We start from the raw sequence: 17,482 nt of genomic DNA, 5'->3' as shown, positions 1-17,482 counted from the left end.
ACGTGCAGCTGATTTGTGGATCTGCTGCCTGTCACAAAGTACTAAGTGAGCCTTTTACAAAATTATCAAAGAAAAAAGACATGCTTTACCACGCACTGTATTTCTAGTGGCTAAAAAATTAAGCAGGGTGGTCATTCAGTTACACCAAAATGCTTCCAACTATCAAATTACAACAAGCAAACTCTTTATCAAGTACATACTCTAATATTAAATTGTTTATTTTAAAATACAAGTCTAAAATACTTCATTTAATTTTCTATTAAATCTATCTGAATGAGTTTTCTGGCAAATGTTTTTCCAGTCCCCATTACTTTGGATAATCAAAGATCAACTTTAGTTAATTTTAAATTCTGTTAAATGATAAATAAAAAAAAGTAGTTGAAGCTGTTGGAAGTGGCATTTGAGGTGAAGTATCTCTTATTTTCACCTTACTATTTTTTATTACTTCATTAATTTTTTGACAGTTGAGCTGTATTTACCGGTATAATAAATTACAACTTGCCTGACTAATTTATCCAAAGCAACTTACGACATTTGAGGCACAAAAGGTAACGTTTCTTTTGTTTTTTTTTTCCAAATGGATAACAGGCAGGTGAAGCAACAAACAGTGTTAGCAGTGGGATTTGAACCCACACCCTCAAGGTTTGAAGATCAAGGCCTTAACCACTATGTCAAATGGCGGAAAAGCACATGTAGTAGCTAACTTTAATGTTTCCATACAAACTGAATGGATAAACATTAAATGTACGCTGGGGCGGCATGGTGGCGCAGTGGGTAGCGCTGCTGCCTCACAGTTAGGAGACCAGGGTTCATTTCCTGGGTCCTCCCTGCATGGAGTTTGCATGTTCTCTCCGTGTCTGTGTGGGTTTCCTCCCACAGTCCAAAGACATGCAGGTTAGGTGGATTGGCGATTCTAAATTGGCCCTAGTGTGTGTTTGTGTGTGTCCTGCGGTGGGTTGGCACCCTGCCCTGGATTGGTTCCTGTGTTGGCTGGGATTGGCTCCAGCAGACCCCTGTGACCCTGTGTTCGGATTCAGCAGGTTGGAAAATGGATGGATGGATGGATAAATATACACCAGTTTTAGAGAAAACAGCAATATATATAGTAGAATATTCTAAAGAGAATTCAGAAGATTTAATTAAGAATAAGGAACATAATACAGCTTTGGTAATTTAAGTAAACTTCTCTTTCTTATTTTACATAATTCTTAAGTAGCCTTTACTTGCCTTGCATTTATCAGAGCAAATTAGACAGAAATAGAAAGAAAAGAGCATAACATTTCATAACAGAGAATTAACTAACTAACCTGTCCACAGAAACTACTCGGTTAGAAATACCATTGGCCTCATTCTCCTCACCCTAAACTAATGAAGCTACTGGGCTGATGGCAATGCTCAGAGGCTCATTTCAGTTTTTTCTGGATGATGTGATGTCTCAGCGTCAGTACAAGGATAAGCCAGCATCTGAGCACCTTAATCCACAGGCATGGACTCTCTGATAAGGACTGTGGAAAAGTGTCATTGTGCATTCTGTTTGTCATTATTATATACTAACTATGTTACCTGCCAAAGACAGGGAATAGAATACATTTAAAAATATTTGATATCCCTTACCTTTCATGCACCCTCAGCGTTGCTCCTATGTCATTTTTCAGTATCCTTGTGTGTCTAAACCTGTCTTGCCCATAAACTCATCTCTTGACTGCGTTCCCATAAAGCCTGCTTCTCAGGCTCTGTCATTTTGAGTCACCTTGCTCGCCTCATGTCCACTTTTTGACTACCACCAAAGGTAGATGGGCTCCCATTACCGGCTGTAGAAACATCATTCATATTCTTGTGAATACTTCCCATTTTTCAGGCTGGCTCCCAGTGTCCCTCATATGCTTTTTCTCTGTATCCTCCTATGTCCCAAACTCTCTTGCCTGGCACGGTTACATTTCTGCCAGGGTTCCTCCCCTAACTAGGGGTCAAACGTTGCTTTTATGTCATTTTTTGTCCATTTACTTTCTATTTCCATCCATCTATCCATTATCCAACCCGCTATATCCTAACTACAGGGTCACGGGGGTCTGCAGGAGCCAATCCCAGCCACCAGAGGGCACAAGGCAGTAAACAAACCCCGGGCAGGGTGCCAGCCCACCTCAGGGTACTTTCTATTTAATTATCTTCTTTTATGTTCAGTGTGTTTTGTGTGTGATTCGTCAAGAGGCGAGGCCACTTGCCTGTCACCTATAAAGGCTAAGGGAAACTCCCAGTCCCTTATGGTTCATTGTGAATGCACTCATGGCGGTGGTGGTGAGTTTCGCGAGTGATTACTGTTATTGTGCTTTTAGTGATTTACTGGATTTTTGACCTCTGTGCTCTGTTATAGTTATGTTTTGGAGCCCTGTTTCCCTTGGATGACCTTTGCAGACAACTCTTTTTGCCTTTTGTACTCTTTGGAAGCTGTGGTTTTTACTTGAGCATTTTTGTCATATAAATTGTTTTATTAATAAAAATTCTTTATTGCCTTTTTTGTGACTATTTGGTGTATGATAGTTCCCCCATCTAATGGGTATTTATGAGATATTTTGAAACTTTCTGTGCTTGGCAACTCTCAAATTCATAACAGGTATATCCTGTCTCAGTCTCATTTGTCTGAGCAACCAAAGTGAAACTGACCAATCAGACCGATGCCAAAATGAACAATCACCAATCAGATTGCTCAGAGGTCAGAGGTAGTGGTCACACACACAGACAGTAGCGTTTTATCGTATAACAGAAGTAGGTGGTGTGGTGTCCTCTTACATTCCCAAAGACAGGCAGGACAGGTGAAATTGGCCTATGTGTGTAAGTGTGTGTGTGTGTATTCATGGGTACCTTTATGGACTGGCACCTCCAAAACCCCTAGAGCTCTGTACATCTATCAGTGGTGCTTCTGCTGCATTAAGGGCCACTAGGACACAGCCACGCCAGAAGTTTTACAAAATAAGTAATGTTCCTCATTATTAAAATGTTTTACATAATTTATTCTGCAATTTTCTATCGTATGTACAATGTAATTACTTATTCTGGAAAATATTGCATTTTGTAGTCTGTTAAATTATCTGAATGTCAGAGACTGCAAAGCCTGTTTCCAGTTGAGGGCTCAGACCAACGGACCCTGCAGTGTTCTCTATACCTTCAGGTGTGAATGTGCATGTCCAGCCTGAACTTTACATTTTACTGATGGACCTTGACCTTTTTTTTAATTGCATGTTTGCACTTTTGGTTTGAGCTTTTCCAACTTGAGGCCATGTAGCACATGCCAGCGAAGAAGTACACAATGTCCAGTACCATTACCTCCACATTAACAGTCAGTCATCATCCAACCCACTATATCCTAACTACAGGGTCACGGAGGTCCGCTGGAGCCAATCCCAGTCAGCACAGGGTGCAAGGCAGGAACTAATCCCGGGCAGGGTGCCAACCCACCACAGGACACACACACACACCAAGCACACACTTTAGGACAATTTAGGATCACCAATCAACCTAACCTGCATGTCTTTGGACTGTGGGAGGAAACCGGAGACATGCAGACACGGGGAGAACATGCAAACTCCATACAGGGAGCACCCGAGAAGCGAATCCGGATCTCCTAACTGCGAGGCATAAGCAGCTACCACTGTGCCACCATGCCATCCACATTAAAGGTTGGCTGCAGCAATTTAAAAAAAATGTAATGTACTGTACATCACTCACAAGACGTTATGCAGCATCTTGATTTTCACCTGCCAATGAGGAGGATTGTGCTAAATTTGAAAAAGCCATCAAAGAAGCCTACTGTACATGTGCTCCTTCCACAAACTGAAAAAAAGCCAGCAGTGTGGTGCTCCTGCATTGGAAGAAGTGCAGAATCCTGGCATAGAAAGAGCTGGCATTTATATTGAAAATCATACTTAGTCGCGTGGTAGTTAACACTTCTACCAGACATGAAGTGTGCAGTTCAAGTTGTGCAGTGTATGTAATCTGTGTGTTCTTTCTGTGATGTTGTGGCTTTTCATTTTTCATCTCAAAGCCATTTGCTTCTAAACATAAGGTATTACTGTTTCAGTGTAGGCAACTCATGGGCAATAGTCTTTCTTGGCCAGTGATTGGTGTCATTTAAATCTTGCATTTTTTGCTAGTCATTAGTAAAAGATGGGCAGGCATTATTAGTGAGATAAGTTATTTTTTACGTTAGGAAGCTGGCACACATACTGAAAAATGCTGGCATGGTCCCACCAGAATCATCATGGAAAAAATGCCACTGACATTTATGTATTATTATTTATTTATTTCACTCTATTTAAACAAAATACTTCTGTCTTAACAAATTTGTACTGTGTTTCCTATCAGTAGTGTCTTTGTATTAAATATTTAGAGTGAAAACGCTGCCACACTGTTCAGAGGTTATTCATGCTATTATTTGTTCCCAGTGCTTGCTGGGATAGGCTTTACCTTCCCCTCAACCCTCCTCAGGAGAAGGGGGCTTGTAAAATGGATGGATGGGTGAGAAGTGACCCGTTCAGATCTTCTGTATTGTTGTAAATTTGATTGCACTTTGCTTTATTTGTCTTAGGAGCCTCATTACAACAAAATAAATGCAGGAAGATACTGCAGCAGAGCAATTTCAAGATGAACAAAGCATACACGTCTGTCCATGCTGTCTTGGAAAGGAGCCCCATGTACGAGTAGTCAAGTAGAATGACAGGTATTTAAGCACTTTACATTCACCTGTTATCATAATGCAAGTGTTTTTCAGTCATATCCTTGCATTTCTGTTAATGAATATCAACTGTATGTTTGATCAGGGATTATAGATACAAGTAAATTTAGGACTGAGCTGTCATCCTGCTTAATTTCAAACGCATGGCATGTTTTGATATAATGGCTTCCACCAACTGAACTGAAGATTTCCGTGTTGCACTGCCTTTAGACCTTTGTTCCTGGTTGGAGTGTTTTGGTCCAATGCATTAATAACTTAATAGATGAAAAGGCTGCTGAGCATCCATGAGAGCATCCATCAGCCTGACCCTGAGAGTATTACAACTGAAAGAAATTACATACAAAGGTCAGTGGGCTTCTTCTCCCTTACTCACCCCATCATTGTGTGAGTAAAAGTCACCAAATATCTGGCAAGAGGCAAGCGTAAGCTAAAGGCAGATAAAGGGGACTTGAATGGTAAATGCTAATACAACTTACTTTGGTCCAATCCATAATAATAAGATTAAAATCAGTGGATAGGAGGTTTCCACAACCAGAACAACACACAAGTCCAAAAATGAACTAAAAAGGCGCCTGCATTAACAACAGTAGCTACAGGAAGGAAGCATACATGGAGAGAGACATGCTGGCATGGGTTCTGGCTGCCAGCACCTCGTACTTTAAGTGGATGTGAGAACACGTCAATGGATTTTTATCGTATTGCTTAGTTTTGATAGTTGATGCTGTATTATAATGTTGCTGGTGTTCACTATAATGTGTGCTGTTAATGTCACTATTTAATAATAGGCTGTCAAGTGAGTTATTTACAGTCTGATACCTGATCAACTGCTTCAAAAGCAACCCCAACTCCGAACATTAGGTCAGAGTGACATGGAACAGGCAGCTGGGAAGTCTGAAATGAGGAATGGGATGGTGGCCACCAAATAAAAGTAAAATCAAGGAAAACATGGTGGCAGTGCTATCTACCACCTCAGACTGTGAGAATTAGGATCCTGCACTCAGTCACTGCCTTTGCATCCTCTCGCTGGGTGTGTTTTTCTTTAAGTCCATTTTTAACCCACATCCCAAAAATATATGAATTAGAATAATTAGCACTTCTGAATTAGCCCAGCGTGAGCAAATGTGCTCTGTGATTAACTGGCAACTCATTAATTTTCATTCTCACCATGTGCCCATTTCACCTTGTGACCTGAAATAACTGCATTCAACATTTTAATAAATGAATGAGCAAAAGGATAAGAACACCTAGAAATGTGAAAGGCAGATATGGGCACGTACTGGCCTTCTCGTCTACTTAAGATAAACAAGGACAGGTTTCTGCTACTTAAGGGGCTGCCAGCTTCATTGTATTATTTATTCAGCTCCCATGATTACATTGAGAAACATTAACATAAGCATTACTGCTTTCAAAGATTACATCATAGCCTCCATGCTGCCTTTGAAATTCATATTGACACCCTTCAGTAAGGCTCTTAACCTGCAATTGCTCCATCCTGGGTATGATGTTAACCTACGGGGTTGGTTGCAGGATTGGCACTCGCGCCACTGTAAAAAACCTTACACAATGTTCCATTCCATGAACTAATGTGGCGCTGAGGCGTCATCTGTTGGATGACTGTGCTCGGGTCCTAATCTGGGATCCCGAGGTAGTTCATTGTGTGCAGGGTGTGGCAACGTGTGCTATCTGTGCATGCTTCCAACCTCAACCTCAATGACATAGACGAAATCTATCTATATAATTCACTAAGGCAAGACACCCATGGAAAGTACGCTGGAAAGGGTGTGGATTCACTAAGCCGCCGACAAGTAAGACACCTATGGCGCACGCAGGAAGGAGCCACGCCCACCAACTCCAAGACCATTGGATACGATGACAACTCGCAGAGCCACGCCCACCAACTCGGACGTGACGACACAGAAAGAACGGCGTCATTTATATTCATCTGTCGTAGAGGCCTCATGTACCTCCGAGCCACCTTGACTGTTCATAGAGGCATGTTTCTCGCAGAGATGAGTCGCCATATGCAGCGTGTAAAACAGTTTGCGAGGGTCATCCCATGGGATCCTTAAAACAACTGAGGTTAAAACACAATGAAGTAAGCAGTCTTTAAAAATTGAGTTTTCGGTTACGATGCACGACCGCGAAGACCATAGCAAACTGTTTTACATGCTACATACAGCAATTCGCGCTACTACTGTGGTCGGGTGTCTTGGTGGATTATATATAGAAAAGCAGCCAAAACCGCACAGAGCAATGAAAAGTCTACGTGAGTCACAGGTGCATGTGAACTGTGCAAAGAAGACAACGACTCAAGTGACGAGTTGGAGGTGCGCACATGAGCGATGGTGGGTCCGCCAGTTTTCAGTCACGAACGATTGTGTGTTGGTTCATTCCATACATTGTTACAATGTTGCTTTTCTTGCTGATTTATTACATTACCGATTTTTCAAATGTTAATTTTCTCCCTGTGCTTAAAAATCATTAAAAAACTGGCCTGATTATGCGGCGTATGGTACGCCATGGGTTGGCTAGTTATACATAATTGCACAAGAACAGCTCTTTATCATCTTTATCATCAATCCATGCATGCTACAGTACCCCTTCCAACCTCTCTAGCCTTCATCACCCAGCTCACAATTTACCTCGAGTTTAAATTCTCCACTGGCATGAGGTCAGTAACAATGTTAATGCTCTCTCAAGGAAAAGGTGTTGTCTTAAAATGTTCAGACCCTGCAATAATGCTGTCATCTGCTCAGCCATGGCCAAATTTGTACTCTCTTATCTTTTAAATGCCAGGAATGACCATAGAAGAGATAAGTATGGCCTTCATTGTATTACCCAGGAAAGTGAAAACCAAATGGGAAAGGCGCAGTGCTTCCTCCTGATAGTCCAGCTAAGTAAAGAGACAATTTTCAGGTCATTCTGAAAAGAATAGGACCATCTAGTGAGCCCAGTTCAAGGTGCCTGCTACACGTCTCTGGTGTGGAGTGAACTGCTTCTTTACCCTGTGATCTGTCTTTCTCTAACAGCCACTTGTTAAAGATTCCTCCTGTATGTGACCTAACACTTCTTAAGGGTGAATCACTCCATGGCAGAAGAAACTAAGAACTTCTTACATTCCACATTGTGTATAAAGTGATTATGTTCTTATTAGGAAAGAAAGAAAGACTGACAAATCAGTTTGCGAGGGAGCGCATTTGCCCTTTTCCTCTTAAATAGCTGAATGAAAAATCATTGACCTGCCTTCTTATTTTATTAAAGGTCTGTGATATTAGTGCTGCTGTTCCTCAACATCCATACAACACAAAGAAACGGTGTGACAAGGCAACCTTCAATCCTGAATTGTCATAAAATCACATCAGCTTACCAAACAAAATCTCAAAGGGCAACCGTCAGTTGACTATCCAAGTAATCTGTTTGTCTCTAGAGACTTGATGTCTGCCCCTCCAAGGTCCAACTAAATTGGAGAACAACTTTTGGTTAACCTTAGCCCCAATATGGCATGCCCGCATCATGATCAGGATGGGCCAAAAGATTCACATATGCACTAGTTTCTCTTTCTGACCTATGCGACTTCTTGTTCTATTCGTTCATTCAACAGAACGCATCTGATGATCAAGAACCGGGCCCATCACTCACATGTTAATAGCCTGTCTCGCCTAGATTTGCATATTTAAGCGGCTTATATAATGACATCAGGACCAAGATGAATGCCATAAGATGTCTCAGTTGGTGCAAGTTCTCCCACTACTCACAAGACAGCACTGCTCCAGCTTCCCTTGCCCCAGCTGGAAAGCCCACCCATCTGCTGAAGCCATGTAGAATACACGCACCTGTGGGGAGAGTGTCGCTCCTTCAGCGGCTGCAGCTTCTGTTGAGACTCAGGCTGGCAGGCTGTGTGCTTCTGTCTCTCAGTTCTCCTTGAGGTCCCTCCCCTCCTGTGCTCAAACTCTTTCTCTCTCTCTCTCCATTTTTAAATGAACACAGCACACCATACTAGAAGGACCTTGTTCACCCACGCATCTGCGGGAAGTAAACATCTAGTTAAAGAGACAGTCGCTAATGCAGTGGCAGGTCTGGTCATCTTCATTGTGCTCCACACAAAAGCTTTTTGAAGTGTCTAATCTGCTTTTCCACCCTGTTCTTCATTTCTTGTTGCTGGAGGTGTACAGCTCCTATAGTATAGCTGCTAGGGGACCATGTTAATTGAGCAATGTCCAAAATGTCCCCTCTGCATAGGATTGACTACACTTGTTTGCTCTGGCTTTCTGGTTCAAGCTGATCTGTTGTTTCATCAATTCAACACAACAGAAAAAATAAATTAGACAAACGCATTGATTTACAGCATGAAGCTTTGCAGACCTGCATGTTCTATTGGTGGGCCTACTGTGTGTTCAGGTGTTGATCTAGAACTTTCAGCAACATCAAAACACAGTAGAAGATCATTCTGATAAAACACTGCCTTTCTCAGAGAAGCTTCACTTCTGGGCCTTCGAGGTCTTCTTCAGGTATGCACTCCACATTCTCCTTTCATCTCAACTTTCACTCTTTGATTCATTCTCTGATCTGCTGATCCCCATTTTCTATGCCTCATCCACAGCTCCGCCTGCTAAGCCATCTCCAGTGTTCATCTGTATTGTCATTACACCTGCACGCTTCACAATTTGTCACCTTTTCGGTTTATTCATGTCCTCTGTCTTCTGAACCCACCTCCATTTGGCTTGTTCCCACCTTTCCACCTTACCTTCTCAATTCACTTCAAATCAGTTTATTTTTGTATGGCACTCTTTGCTTGATGGAAACACAGATCTCTGTCAAGTTCTTAGCTATAATGCAACTATTAACTTTGCAAATTACCAAGAACATCATGAGTACAAATAAAAACACAACTTTCCCCTATCTGGTCCATATCTGACTCCACCAGACGGTAGTTACCTACATCAATCTTATTCTATTAGTCTTTTCTCCTGTTCACTGTGGTGTTTTAACATTCTCAAATTCACATAATCCTGTGCAGGGAATGTGGGGTAGTGGCAGAAATATGTAAAGAACACAAACCAGCTCTGGACAGAGTTTCTGTTCATTCTCAGGGCCCATCAATACATACAATGAAAGATGGCTGATTTTGAATTTTCAGTTCCCTTACCACACAATTCACTGCGGTGTTGAAGGAAAAATGGAGGACTGAAAAAAGACCTGCACACACATGAAGAGAAAACTTAAACACCACATAGTGATCAGGTTGATTCAAAGCCAGGGTCGGCGACACAGCAGCACTAACCATGGTGCCACTGTGCTGTCCTGTCTCATAGTTACATGTGACTATTTCAGTTCAGAGTGAGCCTGTGTTCTCAGAAAAAAGATCCAGAGAATCAGCATCCTAGAAAATGGAGCTCCTCAGATTACAAATTTGTTTTTTAACCATTTGTTAAGTAGAAATGTACCCTTAATAATAATAATAATAATAATAATAATAATAATAATAAGAAGAAGAAGAAGAAGAAGAAGAAGAATTGCATTTATATAGCGCTTTTCTAACGACTCAAAGTGCTTTACATAAACAGTTAGGAACCCTCTTTAGCCACCACCAATGCGTAGCATCCACCTGGATGATGCGATGGTAGCCATTCTTACATAAGTATACTTACCACACATTAGCTATTAGGTGGTGAACGGGTGAGAGAAATAGTAAGCCAGTAAGGGACAGGGGATGATTAGGGGGCAGAATGACTAGGCCACAATGAGATATTGGAGTACACCCCACTCATTTTGAAAGACCAGGGATCTTTAATGACCAGAGAGTCAAGATCTCAGTTGTGCACAAGATGCAGAGTGCCAGTGGACATTAATGTAATTCATCTTTAAACTTTCCTGAAGTTATGTTAATGAATTTGATAGCAGGGTTATTCTAGTTGAATAAGGTTATAGAGCAAATGGGGAAATCTACCCCATCTAACTCAATTCAGCTCTGCATCAGTATTCACCTGTTGTGCCAGCTGCTGGTTCAGCTTTAAATTCATTTGGCAGCTAGTCAAGTAAGTCTGTTCTCTAGCCCCTGACATGATCTAGGACACGGTGACCCATCAGAGAATGTTTTTCTTTTAACCCCTAGTATCCTTTCTAATAATAATACGCCAAAGACATCATAAAGGTTTGGGGCAGCCACCCATATATTGTTTTTGCCTGCTGCAAAAGGGTTTGTTGTATTATAAATCTCAAGTGCATTTCACAGAGTCCAAACTAGAACTGGCTATAGTAGCCCAAGATGGAGGCGTTAAAGGCCTGGAGAGGAACTGACGTCATCAAAATGGCCGGAACCGGAAGTGACGTCAGCAAAGGGGCCGGCTTCGGAGGTGATGTCAGCAAAGGGGCCGGCTTCGGAGGGGACGTCAGCAGAGGAGCCGGCTTTGGAGGGGACATTAGCAAAGGGGCCGGCTTCGGAGGGGACGTCAGCAAAGGGGCCGGCTTCGGAGTTAACGTCAGCAAAGGGGCCGACTTCGGAGGGGACGTCAGCAAAGGGGCCGGCTTTGGAGGTGATGTCAGCAAAGGGGCCAGCTTCGGAAGTGACTTCTTCTGATGCGCCGGAACCTTGCAGGATTTCCCGGGAAAGGTCTGTAGGGAACTGAGAAAGACAGTCAGCGCACTCCGCCACCTCCCGGTCAGATGTTTCATTCCATTTACTCAGGCCCTTTAGCTGCCTCCTACTCGCACGTGTGTGACACCTTTTAAACCAAAAATCTGAGCCACTTGTTAACGTGACTAAAACTGATATTTGGGACATAACAGTATCAACAATAAAAACAACAGGCAATGGTGAATCTGGCAAGGGTTTATTCTTCTACAGCCCACCACACTGGCACAAAGCTGTTTTCCACACTTGTTTTCTCCAGGTTTTGCTAGTTCCTTAGCAGCAAGATGATTTCTAGAATATCAGCAATGAAAGCCATGACTGGTTCCTAAAAAGAACAACTCTATTTTTTTTGATGAACAAACAAGTCTGCTATTTTTGTACTACCTCTGCGGATACCATGTGGTTCTTTAGTTTTATGGAGGAATCACTACTTTATAGCTGATTCTGCTTCAGCAATGGCACACACCAGTAGCAGGTTTTAGGTTTGGGACTGGAAAGCACAACAATAGATACGTGTGTAACGAAGAATACAAATGCACCCTGCTGAGAGATGTCACCCTTCCAGTATGAATCCATTTAATCCAGTGAAGATGACAGTCTATGCTGGGACAAGATAGCAACCAACCTTGGGTGTGTTGTATATCCATCTCAGGACCCACTTTCTCTCACAATTTCAAAGCCAAACAGAATGAAAACGTATAACTCAACAAATACCTCTAACACAGCATGAAACATAATTTTCTTTCAAATTGTTACGTTTTAATATTTTTTACTATGGTTAAGTACTTTCTGTAATGTAAAAAGTTGGTTTACTTATTAGAGAGAAAGAAACAATATTCACTCACGGGCAGTTATACGTTGTGTGGTCATGATGTAAGTCCAAACATGGAATCAAAATTCAATGCGATCTTGACAAAAATTAATTCCAAATATTGTTTTTACTGAAGTGTTACAGTAAAACTATAAGTTTAAAAAGTATTTGCGTGTTAGTTTCAAAGCCAAATAGAACAAAAACGTTTAACTGAATGAATTCTTCTAATGCAACACGAAACATAGATTTCTTTCAATTTAATACATTTTACTATTTTAAACTACGGTTAACTACTTGCTGTAATGTAAAATAGTTAGTTCTATCATGCATATGTAACAGTTCCCATGAAAATAACAATTGCTTTAAATTGTACATTCGGTTACCCATACCTGGGGATTGGTGAGCAAAGCGAGCAGGGAGCAGAGCCCACTAGTATATATATAAATAAGATTTAAGACCAGTACTAAAAGTGCCAGAGAGCTGGCCGAATCTTGGCTGTCAAATGAGAACACCATTAACAGACATTTGGACATAAATCCAGCATATGCAAACTTAAGAAGAACATGTTCATAATAAATAAAACTTTATAACCAATACCCCCCCTCCTAATCACACCGACTTAGCCCCCCCACGTAATTTTTGCTATATATTGCCTTTGATTCTTGTAAGTCTAAGCATTATCCTCTGATGAAGGTCCCTGGCAGGGGCTAAAAGCTCAGGAATAAAAACTACTTTATGATACATGATTCATTTTCTCCCTTTGTGGGTCTCCAGCTGCAAATATATATTGTGGAACGTGGCCCGGACACAGACAGACGGACATCGTTATGTCACCCAACATACAAGTTTATTATACAAAATATTTACAATTATTTAGTGCTCAACCCAGTGCCTCCAGCACCGATCCCCCAAAGTCCAGGCCTCACAGTTCAGTGCCTTCCTTCTGGCTGCCTCCACTCCTCTCTCCAGACTCCAGTCCTCTTCCACCCGACTCTTGACCTTGAATAAAGGGAGGCGGCCCCTTATATACCAGCCCGGATGGGCTCCAGCTGCTTCCCGGCAGTCCTCCGCGGACACTCCTCCATGTGGCGGAAGTGCCGGCTGTGCACCCAAAAGCCCTCTGGGTGTCCCCTGTCTTCTTCCCCCCAGCAATTCCTGGTGTGGCGGAAGTGCTGAGGTCCAGGGCTCTTCAGACACTGGGGCACCCCCTGGCGGTGGCTACAGGCCCCTACAGGGTTGAGCTTCCAAGCTCTTCACCCGTGGCCCCCAGTGCAACCAGGGCGGTTGTCCCCTCGTAGTCTGGAGGAGGCGCAAGCCCTCCTCTGGTCCTCCTGGGGTTCCCGGCTGGGGGTGGTCCGCCACAATATATATATGTATATGTTATAGTTTATAAATCTTTGCGGCACCCAAAGGCTTACCCTGTATATTGTAAAGAAAATGCGGGTTTAAAACACATTAAAAAGCAAAACAAAAACATTGTAAGGACGCAAGTCTGAAAATAGACTAATCAAGATGGTGAAGCATCCATTTTATGGGCTCCTGACAGCAGGAGGTAGGTCCAGGCAGGCTGACACCAGAAAGATGTCATTGTCGCCAATCCTCAGGTCTGCTGAGAGTAGAAGAGAAAAGGCATCAGTCAACAGCGACAGCGCCCTCTGGTGTTCCAACAGGGAGATTACAATTATCTGAGAGATTACAATTATCTGAGCCCTGTAACTGCCCCCCCATGCCCACACATGTGACAATATATTCCTCTGATGATGATACCTGACATGTGCCGAAAGCTCGGAAATAAAAGACTATTTAAGATATGTCCCTTTGTGGATTTCTATCTATAAATACATAACCCGTATCACAGACCTTCACTAATCTTTTTATTTATATATATATATATATATATATATATATATATATATATATATATATATATATATATATATATATATACTATATATATATATATATATATACTGTATATGTACTGTATATAATGCACAGTATATACAGTTTGAGTGTCTATATACTGTATGTATACATATATATAAACCACACAAATAACTGCTATGATAGGGGTTTCTACAGTTTTCATTAGTTTCACAAAATATGCATGGTAATGCTAAAATAGAAAAATTAAAATAATTGTATAATATAAAACAGGCATAATAAACACAGGAATAAATATGCAATTCAGGAAATGCCAAGGTTGTAAAGTGTATTCTGAGCAGTTCAACCATTAGGCCGATGTGCAGCTTTGCAATATTTTTGTTCCTCAACAGGTAAAGTTAAATACTATGTGGACTGTGCCCGGCAGTTTATCCCGGCCAAGACCCCCAAGCCGCCAGATGGAGCCCTCCCTGTGATGTGGAGATGGCCTGAATTCCAGCAGTGCATCATGGACTTTGGAGTTGTAATACACAGCCCTGCTGGATAACGTCGGGGCCGGCAGGGGACGCTGCAGGGAGGCACAGAGACATTTGGTGTTCCTACAGCCCGGAAATACTTGCAGGTCACGAGGACAGAAGGAATAAAGTGCTTGCGGGCTAAAGAAGAAAGAAGAGTTTTGATTTGACCCGGAAGTGCTAGGAAGTCACATGGACTGCAGGTTAAGGAGCACTTCCGGGTCGTGTACTATAAAAGGACTGTGGGAGCTCCCAGACGGCGAGCTGAGCTGGGTGGTAGGAGGGCCACGCGTTCATAGTGGAGGATTGTGATTTATTGATTAAGAATTGTTTATTTGTCAGTATAGTGTGGAATGGTGGTGCTTGGTGCACTTTATTATTGTAATAAAACTAATTATTGTAGCACTTTTACCTGGTGTTTGGCGTGGTACCTGAGGGTTCGAGGGAGCGGTAGTGCCCCCTACTGTCACAACTATCAATACTCATAAAAGGCACATAAATGGTTCTTCTTAAACCACTTGTAATGGTAATGCATTGATTTTGCAAAATAAAAGATAAGGAAAGATAATTTACTTATGAAAAATAGGATGAAGAGCAAATTTGGTGAAAGGGAATAAAGAAAAAAGGATGTTCAGTATACAGAGATATTGCGTGAAATTGAATACAATGCATTGTGAGATTTGGAAGACCACCTAAAAACATTAAGACCAAACATTGTTAGAATATGAAAAATAATATCAAACCTTATACTATGGTTAATGGGAGTCGGACAGCTGCATTGAGCCGAGTTTTCATAAGCCAGGGTCTGTATTGTTTGACAAATGGCAGAGCTGCCCTGCTTGCAGTATGTCAGTATGTCACTACTACTTGTTCCTCATTATAAACAAACCAGTTCAGTCTTCTAAAGATAGCGTTCATGTCCTACAAAACAATACTGTGTGACAAATCACACTTTCACTATAGAAAAGGAGACACTGCTTAAAATGCATTATCCATAACCAGTGCAGGAAAGCAACTGAAACAGTTTAGTTGGACAGAGAAGCCAAGCAGATGTATGGTGGTGGTTCGAGCTTGAGAATGAAAGAAGAAAATCAACAACTTTACAAAAACATTGTAAAGACGTGAGTCTGAAAATAGACTATTCAAGATGGTGATGCGTCTGGTTGGTTTTTGTGTGCACTGCGTTTCTGGTGGGATTATTATTAAAAGAACAAAAGTAAAGCAAGTTACAGATCTCCTGGTTAAGAAGAGGCTGATGACCATGCTGCTAGTTAATGGAAGAAAAGACAAGTTAAGAAATGAGTACATACTGATTAACAGAACTGTTTAATTTTCTCAGAAATTCTCATGTTGCCTCTCAAACCTTGTTAAAACTTTCTTTTATTGTAAAATATGACACTGGTTGTTTTGTAACCGAAGACAATAATGTGTAATGTTTTTATAGGATGGTTTTGTATTTGCTGTTGTTTTTGTCATTTTAGTAGCCATAGTTGAAGGGCCATAAACTATAAATGGTTGGTGGTGAACCTGAAAATAAAAGGCCAGAGTTTTTCCTTATGATTATGGTGATCGAAATTACAACCTATGTGTTCCTGTTATTAATTCCTGAACTCATCATACAAGAGAAAGATCAAATATACTGTATGTGAGCTTATTTATTTATTTTTTAAATTTTATTAATTTTACTGTAATCATTCCATACAAATAAATCAATTTTTACAAAAAATAGGATTGAAAACAAATCGACCCCCAACCCTGAGATAGAGAGCATGGCCAATGAAGTAAAACTTAGAACTTGTAAACATACCTAAATTGATTAGTTTAATAGACCAATAGAGATGATTGGAGAAGAAAAAGAAATGCGGAGAGAATTGCTTCCTCAGTGCTTTAAGAGCTTATACTAAAATATTATTGACTAGCAAAATACCCGCGCTTCACAGCGGAGAAGTAGTGTGTTAAAGAAGTTATGAAAAAGAAAAGGAAACATTTTAAAAATAACGTAACATGATTGTCAGTGTAATTGTTTTGTCACTGTTATGAGTGTTGCTGTCATCAAGGATTTGATTATCATTATTTCTTTCAATCAGGTTCGTATTTGGAGGACGTGTTGTGTTCAAGTTACATTCCGTGTTTGTCAACCGTTTTAAAGATAACAGATTTCATTCATTGAAGTGTTCACTACCCAAATCAGTACTCGTGAATCTAAGATGTTTAACAGGCATTCCCGGTATTAAGTTGTGGATTTGCCTGCGAGTATTTAGCAGCAGCGTGTCTATGAACTTAATTTAAACTTAAGCTTTACACCTTGCTTTCCTATTGATATGTCTACAAAGGCTTGTTCCTTTCTTACTGCATCAATAAACAGCTCGTCTTCCTCTTTATCTGAGACATCACACACTGCATGCACGGGTTTACCTTTCCCAGTCCTGCAAACTTTAGCGAAGTGGTTCAGTTTACCACAATTTTTACACTGTCTTCCTTTAGCTGGACATTGACTTTTTCCACCGTGTGCTTTGTTTCCAGAGTAGCTACACTTATGAATATGCTTGTATGCATCACTTGCTTCATATTATTTTGCTGCCTTCTCAATTGTGTAATGTGTTTTTTTGTTCAGCGCTCTTTGGAGCTCTTGCTTGTTGTCTGCATACTGCGTTCACAGTCAGTTCACGTGAGTCACTCGGAGTACATGCATCGAAGGTTCTCAGCTGTGCTTGTGTTATCTCGTGCGATCTTGCCATGTCCACGGCTTTATTTAATGTTATCTCAGACCCGACATTTAAAAGTTTCTCTCGCACTTTTGCTGAGTTTGTGCCAAACACTAGTCTATCCCTGACCATCTCATCTTCATTTGCATGAGCACAGTCCTTCACCAGCAATTTTATCTCTGTTACAAAGTAATCAAAAGTCTCATT

At 41.2% G+C, this 17,482-nt stretch overlaps 1 protein-coding gene across 1 annotated transcript in view; it reads right to left on the bottom strand.

Annotated features, from left to right (window-relative positions):
- The window catches only part of pnck (pregnancy up-regulated nonubiquitous CaM kinase), a 65,000-nt gene that overhangs the window by 31,917 nt on the left and 15,601 nt on the right, over positions 1–17,482 (bottom strand). The window contains exon 2 of the mRNA XM_039775283.1: positions 8,563–8,752. The gene's annotated coding sequence lies outside the window, so the exon portion shown is untranslated. The remainder of the gene's footprint in view (positions 1–8,562; positions 8,753–17,482) is intronic.

The sequence above is a fragment of the Polypterus senegalus genome, chromosome 13 (assembly GCF_016835505.1).
Source record: "Polypterus senegalus isolate Bchr_013 chromosome 13, ASM1683550v1, whole genome shotgun sequence".
Taxonomy (NCBI): Eukaryota; Metazoa; Chordata; class Cladistia; order Polypteriformes; family Polypteridae; genus Polypterus; species Polypterus senegalus.
This window is presented reverse-complemented; position numbering and strand designations above follow the sequence as displayed.